Source organism: Pelobates fuscus, chromosome 2 (genome assembly GCF_036172605.1).
Source record: "Pelobates fuscus isolate aPelFus1 chromosome 2, aPelFus1.pri, whole genome shotgun sequence".
NCBI lineage: Eukaryota > Metazoa > Chordata > Amphibia > Anura > Pelobatidae > Pelobates > Pelobates fuscus.
The window spans coordinates 175,544,788-175,555,480 of NC_086318.1; the positions used below are offsets into that span (position 1 = coordinate 175,544,788).

General features: G+C 40.6%; 1 pseudogene; it reads right to left on the minus strand.

Moving 5' to 3' along the window:
- Positions 1–8,611: 8,611 nt before the first annotated feature.
- LOC134586236 (craniofacial development protein 2-like) lies at positions 8,612–9,805 on the minus strand (annotated as a pseudogene).
- Positions 9,806–10,693: the final 888 nt, after the last annotated feature.

The following is a 10,693-nucleotide window of genomic DNA, read 5'->3' on the forward strand; positions in this document are numbered from 1 at the left end:
CCATCAAAAATACTAACATTTTTCCCAACTGCATCAGCAGCCTGTTGGAGATGCTCCCACCATACAGGGACGACGGGTCATATATGATGGACATATAGGACCCGTCGTCCCTGTATGTGAGTATTGGTCCAAAATTTTCAAAATTGTCAAAATGATTCACTTAGTGACCAAAATCAAATTGCCTACCACACCGGAATTTTACTCTTCCTTCACTAGCCAAATTCACTCTCTAGACTGATACGATCACTGACTACACATCTGCTTAAAGCAGCTAATGCTCTGATTTCAGTGAACTGGAAACAAGCAGAAGCTCCCGAAATCCGGGAATAGACCAATAAGGTAGAATTGATTCGCCTCTTGGAAGAGGTACATTACTCCTTAACACGTGCATACGGCACATACGAGAGCATATGGGGCCCATGGGCGCTCTTTCTCAGCACCACCAAACAAGCCAACCATCTGCTAGTACACCCAGTGTAGTGATATACCTGAACAGCCTCAGATACATTTATAAGCCAGACTGAAGGTAAAAGTTATTCCCAGTTACTCCCCCGAAGGTTCCTATTTTGTTTTCACCATATCAAGACTATAATGCTTAGGCATGACTAGCAGTGACCCCCTAATCACTGTTACAAAGGTGTTATGGTGCTTTTGGGTCACAAAAATGTTCTCACAATGTACTCATTCAATAGCAATCTTGTTTTACCATATGTGTACAACCGCAGTATACTTTATCCTTACTGTACTAAGTACACTGTATTGTTGCAATGCCTGTAAACTATGTCAATACTCAATAAAAAAAAATGATAACCAAAAAAATAAAAAGAAGACTCCATTTGAGGTGTTCATATAGTAATAGCATTTGCTAATTGCTACAGAAACACAATAGGCATGTAAGGAGGGTTTTGTTTAAAAATCATATCTGAGTGGAGAGAATGGAGGGGGAGGACAATGAGGACATTGAATACCCATGAAAGGTTTATTTAAAGGCAGGAGTAGTGATTTGGTGGATGCTCAGTCTTCATGACACTACTTTGGTAAGAGCCTTGTGGCTTATATGCATATATATTTCTTCCCTAACCTAGGGGTTGCTGAGCATCCTAGGATTTGTAGTTATACTATAGCTTGGGGTGAGCAACTGAGCAACTACTGTAAAAGGAAACAAAACATAAGTGGCAGCTGGTGAAGTTTAAATATGGCAGGGTGCCAGACTCATCCCCCAGAATTCAACTCAACATTTTAAATGATCACTATAGGGTCAGGAATACATGTTTGAATAGTATAGTCTTGAGATATTTCTTGGCCCAGTCTTGATGTTTCAGCTTGTGTGTCTTGTTCAGTGGTGGTCGTCTTTCAGCCTTTCTTACCTTGGCCATGTCTCTGAGTATTGCACACCTTGTGCTTTTGGGCACTCCAGTGATGTTGCAGCTCTGAAATATGGCCAAACTGGTGGCAAGTGGCATCTTGGCAGCTGCACGCTTGACTTTTCTCAGTTCATGGGCAGTTATTTTGCGCCTTGGTTTTTCCAAACGCTTCTTGCGACCCTGTTGACTATTTTGAATGAAACGCTTGATTGTTCGATGATCACGCTTCAGAAGCTTTGCAATTTTAAGAGTGCTGCATCCCTCTGCAAGATATCTCACTATTTTTGACTTTTCTGAGCCTGTCAAGTCCTTCTTTTGACCCATTTTGCCAAAGGAAAGGAAGTTGCCTAATAATTCTGCACACCTGATATAGGGTGTTGATGTCATTAGACCACACCCCTTCTCATTACAGAGATGCACATCACCTAATATGCTTAATTGGTAGTAGGCTTTCGAGCCTATACAGCTTGGAGTAAGACAACATGCATAAAGAGGATGATGTGGTCAAAATACTCATTTGCCTAATAATTCTGCACTCCCTGTAGTGTCATGAAGACTGAGCATCTACAGGTACTAAAGTGGGGGGGGGGGTATTAGTGGGGTGTTTATTGGGGTGTTCTCCACTTAGTAATCAATATGTCTGCAGTGCAAAATTTGCCAAATCACTACTCCTGCCTTTAAATAAACCTTTCATGGGTATTCAATAGTGATCATTTAAAATGTTGAGTTGAATTCTGGGGGATGAGTCTGGCACTGTTTAACCCCCCATTAGGTGGCTTGCCCCCCTCCCCCCCTCTTAGCCCCCTGATAAAAGTATAAAACTCACCTTATTTCAAGCGCCGCACAGGTCTACTGGTGCTGGCTCAGCCCACTTTGTGACATCATCGAAATGGCCGATTTTTAGCCAATCCAATGCTGTCCCATAGGCAAAGCATTGGATTGGCTAAAATTGGCACGGGGCAGGGACAAATGCCATTTTGGCCAATCAGGACCTCCTCATAGAGATGCATTGAATCAATGCATCTCTATGAGCAAAATCTCCATGGAGAGCGTGGGGACACTGAATGGCAGGGCTGCTTACTGTGCAGCCCTGAGCCAGGAAGCCCCTCCAGTGGCCATCTGAGGAGTGGTCACTTGAAGGTATTTCTAGGGGCAATGTAAACACTACTGTTTCTCTGAAAATGCAGTGTTTGCATGAAAATGCCTATTATACTCACCAGAACAACTACATTAAGCTGTAGTTGTTCTGGTGACTATAGTGTCCCGTTAACTATGTAGGTGCCATCTTCTGATCTGTGGCATCTAGCGGCATTACCTCATGTGCTCAACCCCTAATGGTAGTCCCCATTCTATACAGAGTTACCCATACAACAAGCAGAACTAGTTTGAGAAATACTCAAAGCTAGGTACAATACAGAGATACCCATACATTCAGTGGCGTGCCGCACTGAGGAGACCTGGCAAGCAAAGCAGGATCGCTGCCATGTCTCACTCAGAAGGTGGGAGGAGGGTTACTGCCAATATGAGGGAGCAGGGAACTTGCCGCCCCCTTGCCATTCCCTGTATACTCATAGATCCCCTCCCTGTACATATCCTCTCCCTCCCTGACAGCCCCCTTCCCTGCACATATCCCCTCTCTCCCCTGCATCCTGATAGTCCCCGTCCTTCCCTGCACATATCCCATCTCTTCTCTACATTCTGAAGTCCCCTTCTTTCCCTACACAGTACCCCCCTCTCCCCTGCACCCAGGGCTGGACTGGGAATTAAAAGCAGCCCTGGAAAAAAAATATTTACCAGCCCCATAATGCGTTGCACCAGCATAGTGTGCAGATACAGAGTTAGAAAAGATAACTTAAAATTAAAAATTATTACTCCAACGTGGAAAAAAAGCACTCATAGGCTTAAAAAAAAAAACAAGAGTGCAGATTTATTTTAAGCAGATGTGCCTTTGCATGTAATCAATGGTGCAGTCCAACTACCTTGACATAGTAAGGAAAGCTTGGTAATGGGACTGAAATGGTGAATGTATGTAGGGCACAGCTGTGAAAAATTGACGTTCTCTTGTTTATTTTGAAGTCCTGTGGGTGCGCTCTTCACTTTAAATATGTTATTGTGCTGGAGTATGCACATAGCAACAAGACTGGGCCAATATCTGCTCATTACATATGGTACATATCAATGAAATTTCTCTGTGTATTATGCATATATAAATGTACATGAATATATGTGTAAATATTAAAGGCATAATTATGTATATCTCTTTCTCTCTTGTGTCTCTTTCTCTCTCTCTTGTGTCTCTTTCTCTCTTGTGTCTCTCGTGTCTCTCTCTCTCTTGTGTCTCTCTCTCTTGTGTCTCTCTCTTTCTCTCTTGTGTCTCTCTCTTTCTCTCTTGTGTCTCTCTCTTGTGTCTCTTTCTCTCTCTCTCTTGTGTCTCTTTCTCTTTCTCTCTTGTGTCTCTTTCTCTCTTGTGTCTCTCTCACTCTTGTGTCTCTCTCTCTCTTGTGTCTCTCTCTCTTTCTCTCTTGTGTCTCTTTCTCTTTCTCTCTTGTGTCTCTCTCTCTCTCGTGTCTCTTTCTCTCTTGTGTCTCTTTCTCTTTCTCTCTTGTGTCTCTTTCTCTCTTGTGTCTCTCTCTTGTGTCTCTTTCTCTCTTGTCTCTCTCTTGTCTCTCTCTCTCTTGTGTCTCTCTTTCTCTCTTGTGTCTCTCTCTCTCTTTCTCTCTTGTGTCTCTTTCTCTCTTGTGTCTCTTTCTCTCTTCTCTCTCTCTCTCTCTCTCGTGTCTCTTTCTCTCTTGTGTCTCTTTCTCTCTTGTGTCTCTTTCTCTCTTGTGTCTCTCTCTCTCTTGTTTCTCTCTATTACCTTTCTCCCATTCCCCCCTCATTTACCTGAGAGGAGTCAGGGGTGCCGGCCGTGTTCCACGCTGGAGCTGCCGCGCCGCAGCCTCGCCGGTCCGGCAGCACTCCTAATGCTGAGGACTGAAGGAGGAGGGAGGAGCATGTCTCTCTACCATGCTCCCTCGCGGTTCCCACAATTCACAGCAGCATCTGTTTCCTTTAACACATCTAAAAAGTTACATATACCCTTCAGTAACAATAATTATTTAAAGGAACACTCTACCCAAATGGGCAAACCCTCACATAAAATCACTGTTTAGTATATATGCCCCCAATGCATTACATGCAGTATTTATTGGGTGTATATCTTAAAAAAGCTTGAAAAGGTTGTAAACAGTGTTGGACTAGAGGCGTTAAGTACTTAAAAGAGGTATGTCTGGTGCTGCCACAGACGTCCACGACTGTACCAGATACGACGTGAGTTGAGATTGGGGCGGCAAACTCAAGGGCAGCCCCGGGCAGCAAAAGCTCTAGCTATGCCACTGCATACAATACAAAAAACAAACATTACAAAAAGAAGATACCAAAACAATACATGGAACCAAACATTATGTAGATACTCATACAATACACAGAGCTGAGAATAAAAATACTCATTCAATAAACAGAGCTGGGCACAACACAAAATATCTATACAATACACAGAGTTGGGTACAATAGGTAGAGCTTAATATGGAAATATGCAAGTTGACAATTACAATAAAAAAATATATATAAATGTATATATTTTCTTGAATGAAACTTCCCTTATGTAGAAATAACAACCCCAAAGGCTTCCTCGATCTTCAAACATAAATATATATAGACAATAGGGGTGAATCTGCTAGGGAGAATGAGAAGAAAGACACAACATAGTGCTTAACGGTGTTGATTTTAAAAGTGGTGCTAGATACAATTGGCCACTCATACTTTAAATGTCAAGATCAAGCCTTCATAATATGTTTGGTAATATCAATAGGTTTTCTCCAGTTGCTATGTAGCTTCAGTAGCATTGGACCATAGATGTTTGGAAAAAGAAATTGCAAAAATATAGTGCAAATACTAAAAAAGTGCAAATATAATTTTAATCACTTACATGCAGTGGTGTATTTAAGATTTGTGCTGCCCTAGGCAGGATGGTGCTCGGGCATTTGGGAGCCATTCCATTCCTGATACAAAGCGGGAACACACCAGAACATGGCGCCCAAAAGGAACTCATCTTTGACAGCCATTGGAGCCAGGAGGTGCAGTGATGTACAGTGTGAACGCTGAACATTGCAATTAATCAATGCATCTCTATGAGGAAATGCTGAGGGTGGCATTTGGTCCCACCCCTGTCTTCTTGGCTGGGGGTGAGGTGGAGTCTCAGCTAATCTGATGCTTTACTATTATTATAATTTGTATGTATGGTAAAGAATTATGATTGGCTGAGATCATCAATTCTGATGATGTCAGTCAAAGAGGAAAATCAAGGGTGGGCCAACAACGGCGGACTCGCTCGGTGCTCGAAAAAAGGATCGTTTTTTTTTTACTTATTTAAGGTGGACAAAGGGGGCAAGGATCCTACGTGTGTTTGAATTATTGTATTAATTTTTGTATTATTGTGGATGGAAAAGCTCTCTCTCCCTTACCTTTTTCTTATTCTGTATCCCTTCCCTCTGATATTGTTTAAAAATGTGTTTGAAAAGAAAAGTAACATCCTGCTCAAATTGTATTACCTCAACTTGTTTTGTGTCATAGAAAATAAATATATGTGACTGAATGCCATTAAGATCATTAATTAAAGAAACGTGTACATACAAAGGAACCTAAAATGTTACCACTGTTCCCCATCTGCAAAATGAAAAATGATCACTAACATCTACTTTTTGAACTTTTTAAGCTAGTTTTCAAACCATGAACAAGTATCTTAATACAAAAATATTTCTCGTGATTTGTTCAGGAACATTTAAGTGACACTTTGCACTGATTGCATAATTTTCATTTTGAACATACTACAGAATCATACAATCTATACTCTTTCTCAAAACACTTTTATTCCAGAAAATAATATTATTTTTATATGTATCTACGGTATATTTATAAAAACGCAAAAAGACACTTCTGCATTGCAGCTACAGCACATATAACTAGTACTATCGGACAGTCTCCGGGGCTTCACCAATTAACTAGCTCTGTCTTCATGCTCTGCACTTCTGAGTTCAGCTTCATAGGTTCTGTGTTGATCTCATGATCTGTTCTGCCCCTGGTCTGGAAACAGATTTAATTCATATTAGACATAGCAAAGATTTTGCTAGAAACTGACCATTTCTCTAATTCCCACAAGGCAGAAAGCATATTTTTTTCTTGCATTGCATGAAAATTCTTTGTCCAGCCATACCATTGATGTTAACATTTATTTTCATTGAATACAAAGGCACTTTTTGCTCGATGTCATTTGCTTGGCAGCTTTATATATTTAACACAGTCCACAGTTTAAAAAAATATTTGCCTGGCCCACCTAGGATTCATATCTGTGATGTAAGCCTCAGATTGCATCCATAGATATATGCTACACAATTCAACATGATTAAGAGCATTATGGAATTTCTATAAAAGGCAGAAATGATTTTGATAAACTGTGTTAGCTGTTTGTATTGTTGTTGTTTAGTTGTTCAGTCGTGTCTGACTCTCCGTGACCATATGGACCATAGCACGCCAGGTACATCTGTCAGTCACTGCCCCTCTGAGCTCCAACAACTTCATGTTCATGACGTCAGTGACCTCATCTATCCATCTCCGTCTCTGTTGTCCCCTTCTTTGTGTGCCTTGCATCTTTCCCAGCATCAAAGTCTTCTTTAGAGAATCCTGCCTTCTCATTATATGGCCAAAATATTTGAGCTTCAACCTTATGATCATAGCTTCCAGTGAACAGTTTGTCTTGATTTCCTGCTGAATGGATTTATTGGATCTTATTGCAATCCAAGGGATTCTAAGCAGTTTTCGCCAACACCACAGTTCAAAGGCATCAATTCTACAACGCTCAGCATTCTTTATAGTCCAGCTCTCACATCTGTATGTTACTACTGGGAATAGCATAGCTCTAACTGTGCGGATCTTTGTTGATAGTGGAAAATCTTTAGTTTTTACCAGCTTTTCCAAGCTTGCCATAGCTTTCCTCCCCAGAAGCAAACGTCTTTGAATTTCATGACTACAGTCACCATCTGAAGAGATCTTGGATCCCAGAAAAATAAAAAAACGGCACTGCCTCCACTTCTTCCCCATCGATTTGCCAGGAACTAAGATTGCTGTTTGCCATTATCTTAGTCTTTTTAACGTTAAACAGCAAGCCAACTTTTGCACTCTCTTTTACCCTCATCAACAGGTCATCAGCCATCAGAGTAGTATCATCTGCGTATCTGAGGTTGTTGATATTTCTTCCATCAATATTGATTCCAGCTCTGGATTCATCTAGCCCAGTCTTACATATTATGTATTCCGCATATAAGTTGAATAAATAAGTTGACAATATACAACCTTGTCGCACTCCTTTCCCGTTCTTGAACCATTCTGTTGTCCCATTTTTTGTTCTGACTGTGGCTTCTTGGTCCACATACAGATTCCTCAGGAGGCGGATGAGATAATCTGGTACTCCCATCTCTTTAAGAATGTGCCACATGTTGTTGTGATCCACACAGTCAAAGGCTTTAGAATAGTCTATGAAGCAGAAATATGTGTTTTTCAAGAACTCTCTGGCTTTCTCTGTTATCCATTGTACATTGGCAATTTGATCTCTTGTGCCTTGTTCTCTGCAGAATCCAGCTTGTACATATGGTAATTCCCAGTCCATATATTCTTGGAGTCGAGCTTGTATGATCTTAAGAATTACCTTGCTGGCAGGTGAAATTAGTGCAATTGTTCAATAATTGGAGCACTTTTTGGCATTGCCTTTTTGGGGGATTGAGATGTAGACTGGCCTTTTCCAGTCTTTTTGCCACTGTTGTGTTTTCCAAATTTGTTGGCATAAGGCAAGCAGAATTTTCACAGCATCATCTTGCAGAATTTTGAATAGCTCAATTGTGATTTCATCAACTCCTGCAGTCTTGTTATCTGCAAGGCATCCTACGGCCCATCTCACTACTCATGCCAAGATTTCTGGTTCCATTTCATTGGACCAACTATTGAGGTCATCACTGCTGTTAAGATCCTTCCTGTATAAATCTTCAATGCATTCCTGCCATCTCTTCTTTATCTAATCTTTTTCTGTTAAGTCCATGTCATTTTTGTCTTTTATCACACCCACTTTGGCATGAAAGGTAACTTTTAGATACCCAATTTTCTTGAATAGATCTCTTGACTTTCCCATTCTGTTATCTTATTCTATCTCTTTACATTGCTCATTGTAGAATGTCTCTTCTTGATATCCTTTGGAATTCTGCTTTCAGTTGGACACATTTTTTCCAATCTCCACTACCTTTTAAATTCCTTCTTTCCTGTGCTATTTTTAAAGCCTCATCAGATAGCCAGTTTGTCTTCTTAGATTCTTGCTTTTGGGGATATTTTTTTCTTGCGGTTTCCTGGATAATTTTGCAAACTTTGTTCCTAAATTCTTCAGGAATTCTAACGCCCACGTCTAGTCCCTCAAATGTATTCTTTACTGCCACTGCATATTTACAAGGAATATTATTTATGTCATATCTGATTGGTCTGATGGTTTTCCCTCTTTTCTTCAGTTTAATTCTGAACTTTGCAAGAGAAGCTCATGGTCCGAGCCACAGTCAGCTCCTCCATCTTTGGCTGCAAATTATATAGTCAATCTGATTTCTATATTGTCCATCTGGTGATGTCCATGTGTAGAGTAGTCTTGGAGGCTGTTGGAAGAGGGTGTTTGCCTTGACCAGAGAATTATCTTGACAGAATTGTACTAATCTCTGACCTCCTTCATTTTGAATGCCAAGGCAAAACTTACCAGTTATTCTTGGTGTCTTTTGGTTCAGTACTTTAGCATTCCAGTCTCCTATTAGGATAGTAACATCTTTTCTTGTTGTTATATCTGAAATTGTCATAGAACTGGACAATTTCAGCCTCTTCAGCATCCATGGTTGGAGCATAAACTTGGATCACTGTTATGTTAAACGGCTTGCCTTCAATTCGAATTGAAATCATTCAGTCATTTATTGGGTTGTAGCCAAGCACTGCTTTGCCCACCCAATGATTTACTATGATGGCTGCTCCATATCTTCTGCGGGATTCTTGACCACAAGATGTGATAGTTGTCTGATGTCAAATGTCCCATTCCAGTCCATTTGAGTTCACTATCCCAGGACATCGATGTTTAACCTTGTCATTTCATGTTTGATCACATCCAATTTGCCTTGGTTCATAGTGCTAACATTCCAGGTTCCTATATTAAATTGGTCTTTGCAGCAGCTGACTTTCCTTTCCCCTCCAAACACATCCGCAATTGGGTGTCCTCTCGGCTTTGGCCCAACTACTTCATTAGATCTGGTGCTAATTGTACTTGCCCTCTGCTCTTCCTCAGTAATGTGGTAGGCACCTTCTGACCTGAGGGGCTCATCTTCCAGTGCCATATTGTTATGTCTCTGGTTGTGCTTGTCCATATAGTTATCTTAGCAAAGTTACTGGAATGGGTTGCTAGTTCCTTCTCCAGTGGACCGCAATTTGTCTGATTTCTCTGCTATGACCTGCCCATCTAGGGTGCCTCTACATGGTATAGCTCATAGCTTCATTGAAGTACAGAAGCCCCTTCACCACGGTAGTTTGTATTACAATAGACATATTCCCTAGATTCTCCTTCTTCTTGAGGCTATAAAAAGTTTCCTTTATGTTGTAATATTTGCATATTTTTTGATAAAAATTGTAATGGTTTTACAATTAAACAAAATAAAAAGCATCGACCGCAAAACATTAACAAAGTGAGCAAAGCATACAAAATGGCTTGAAAAGACAATCATCAATTTGTGCAGATCATAAAAAAAATGTTTGTGTAAATTATGGAAACTTAGAGAATGTTTAGTACTGTGTGAGCTTGGAAATCACTATGATGACGTGAGTACTGATACGGTAGGATTAGGGGTAGCATTATGGGTAGGATTAGGAATTGATTTATGGAGAGGATTATGGTTAGTCTTGTAGGTAGGGTTAGAAATTGGATTATGGGTAGTATATTTGGTTGGATTATGGTGCCAGAAGGCCCCCTAGCGCTCTCTTACCTTAAGGAGTTAAACTGTTCATAAAAAAACTATGTATCTTTTTTATGAATGGGGAGCTACTGATTTTCTTAAAGCTTATGCCAGATGCTGCTGGAGGACCTGGAGAACTGGCAATGGAGGCAGCTTTACGAGGTTAAACTGTTCAGGAATTATTTAATACCTTAAAGGGACACTTCAGGCACCCAGACAACTTCTGCCCATTGGAGTGGTCTGGGTGCGAACTCCCACTACCCTTAACCCTGCAAC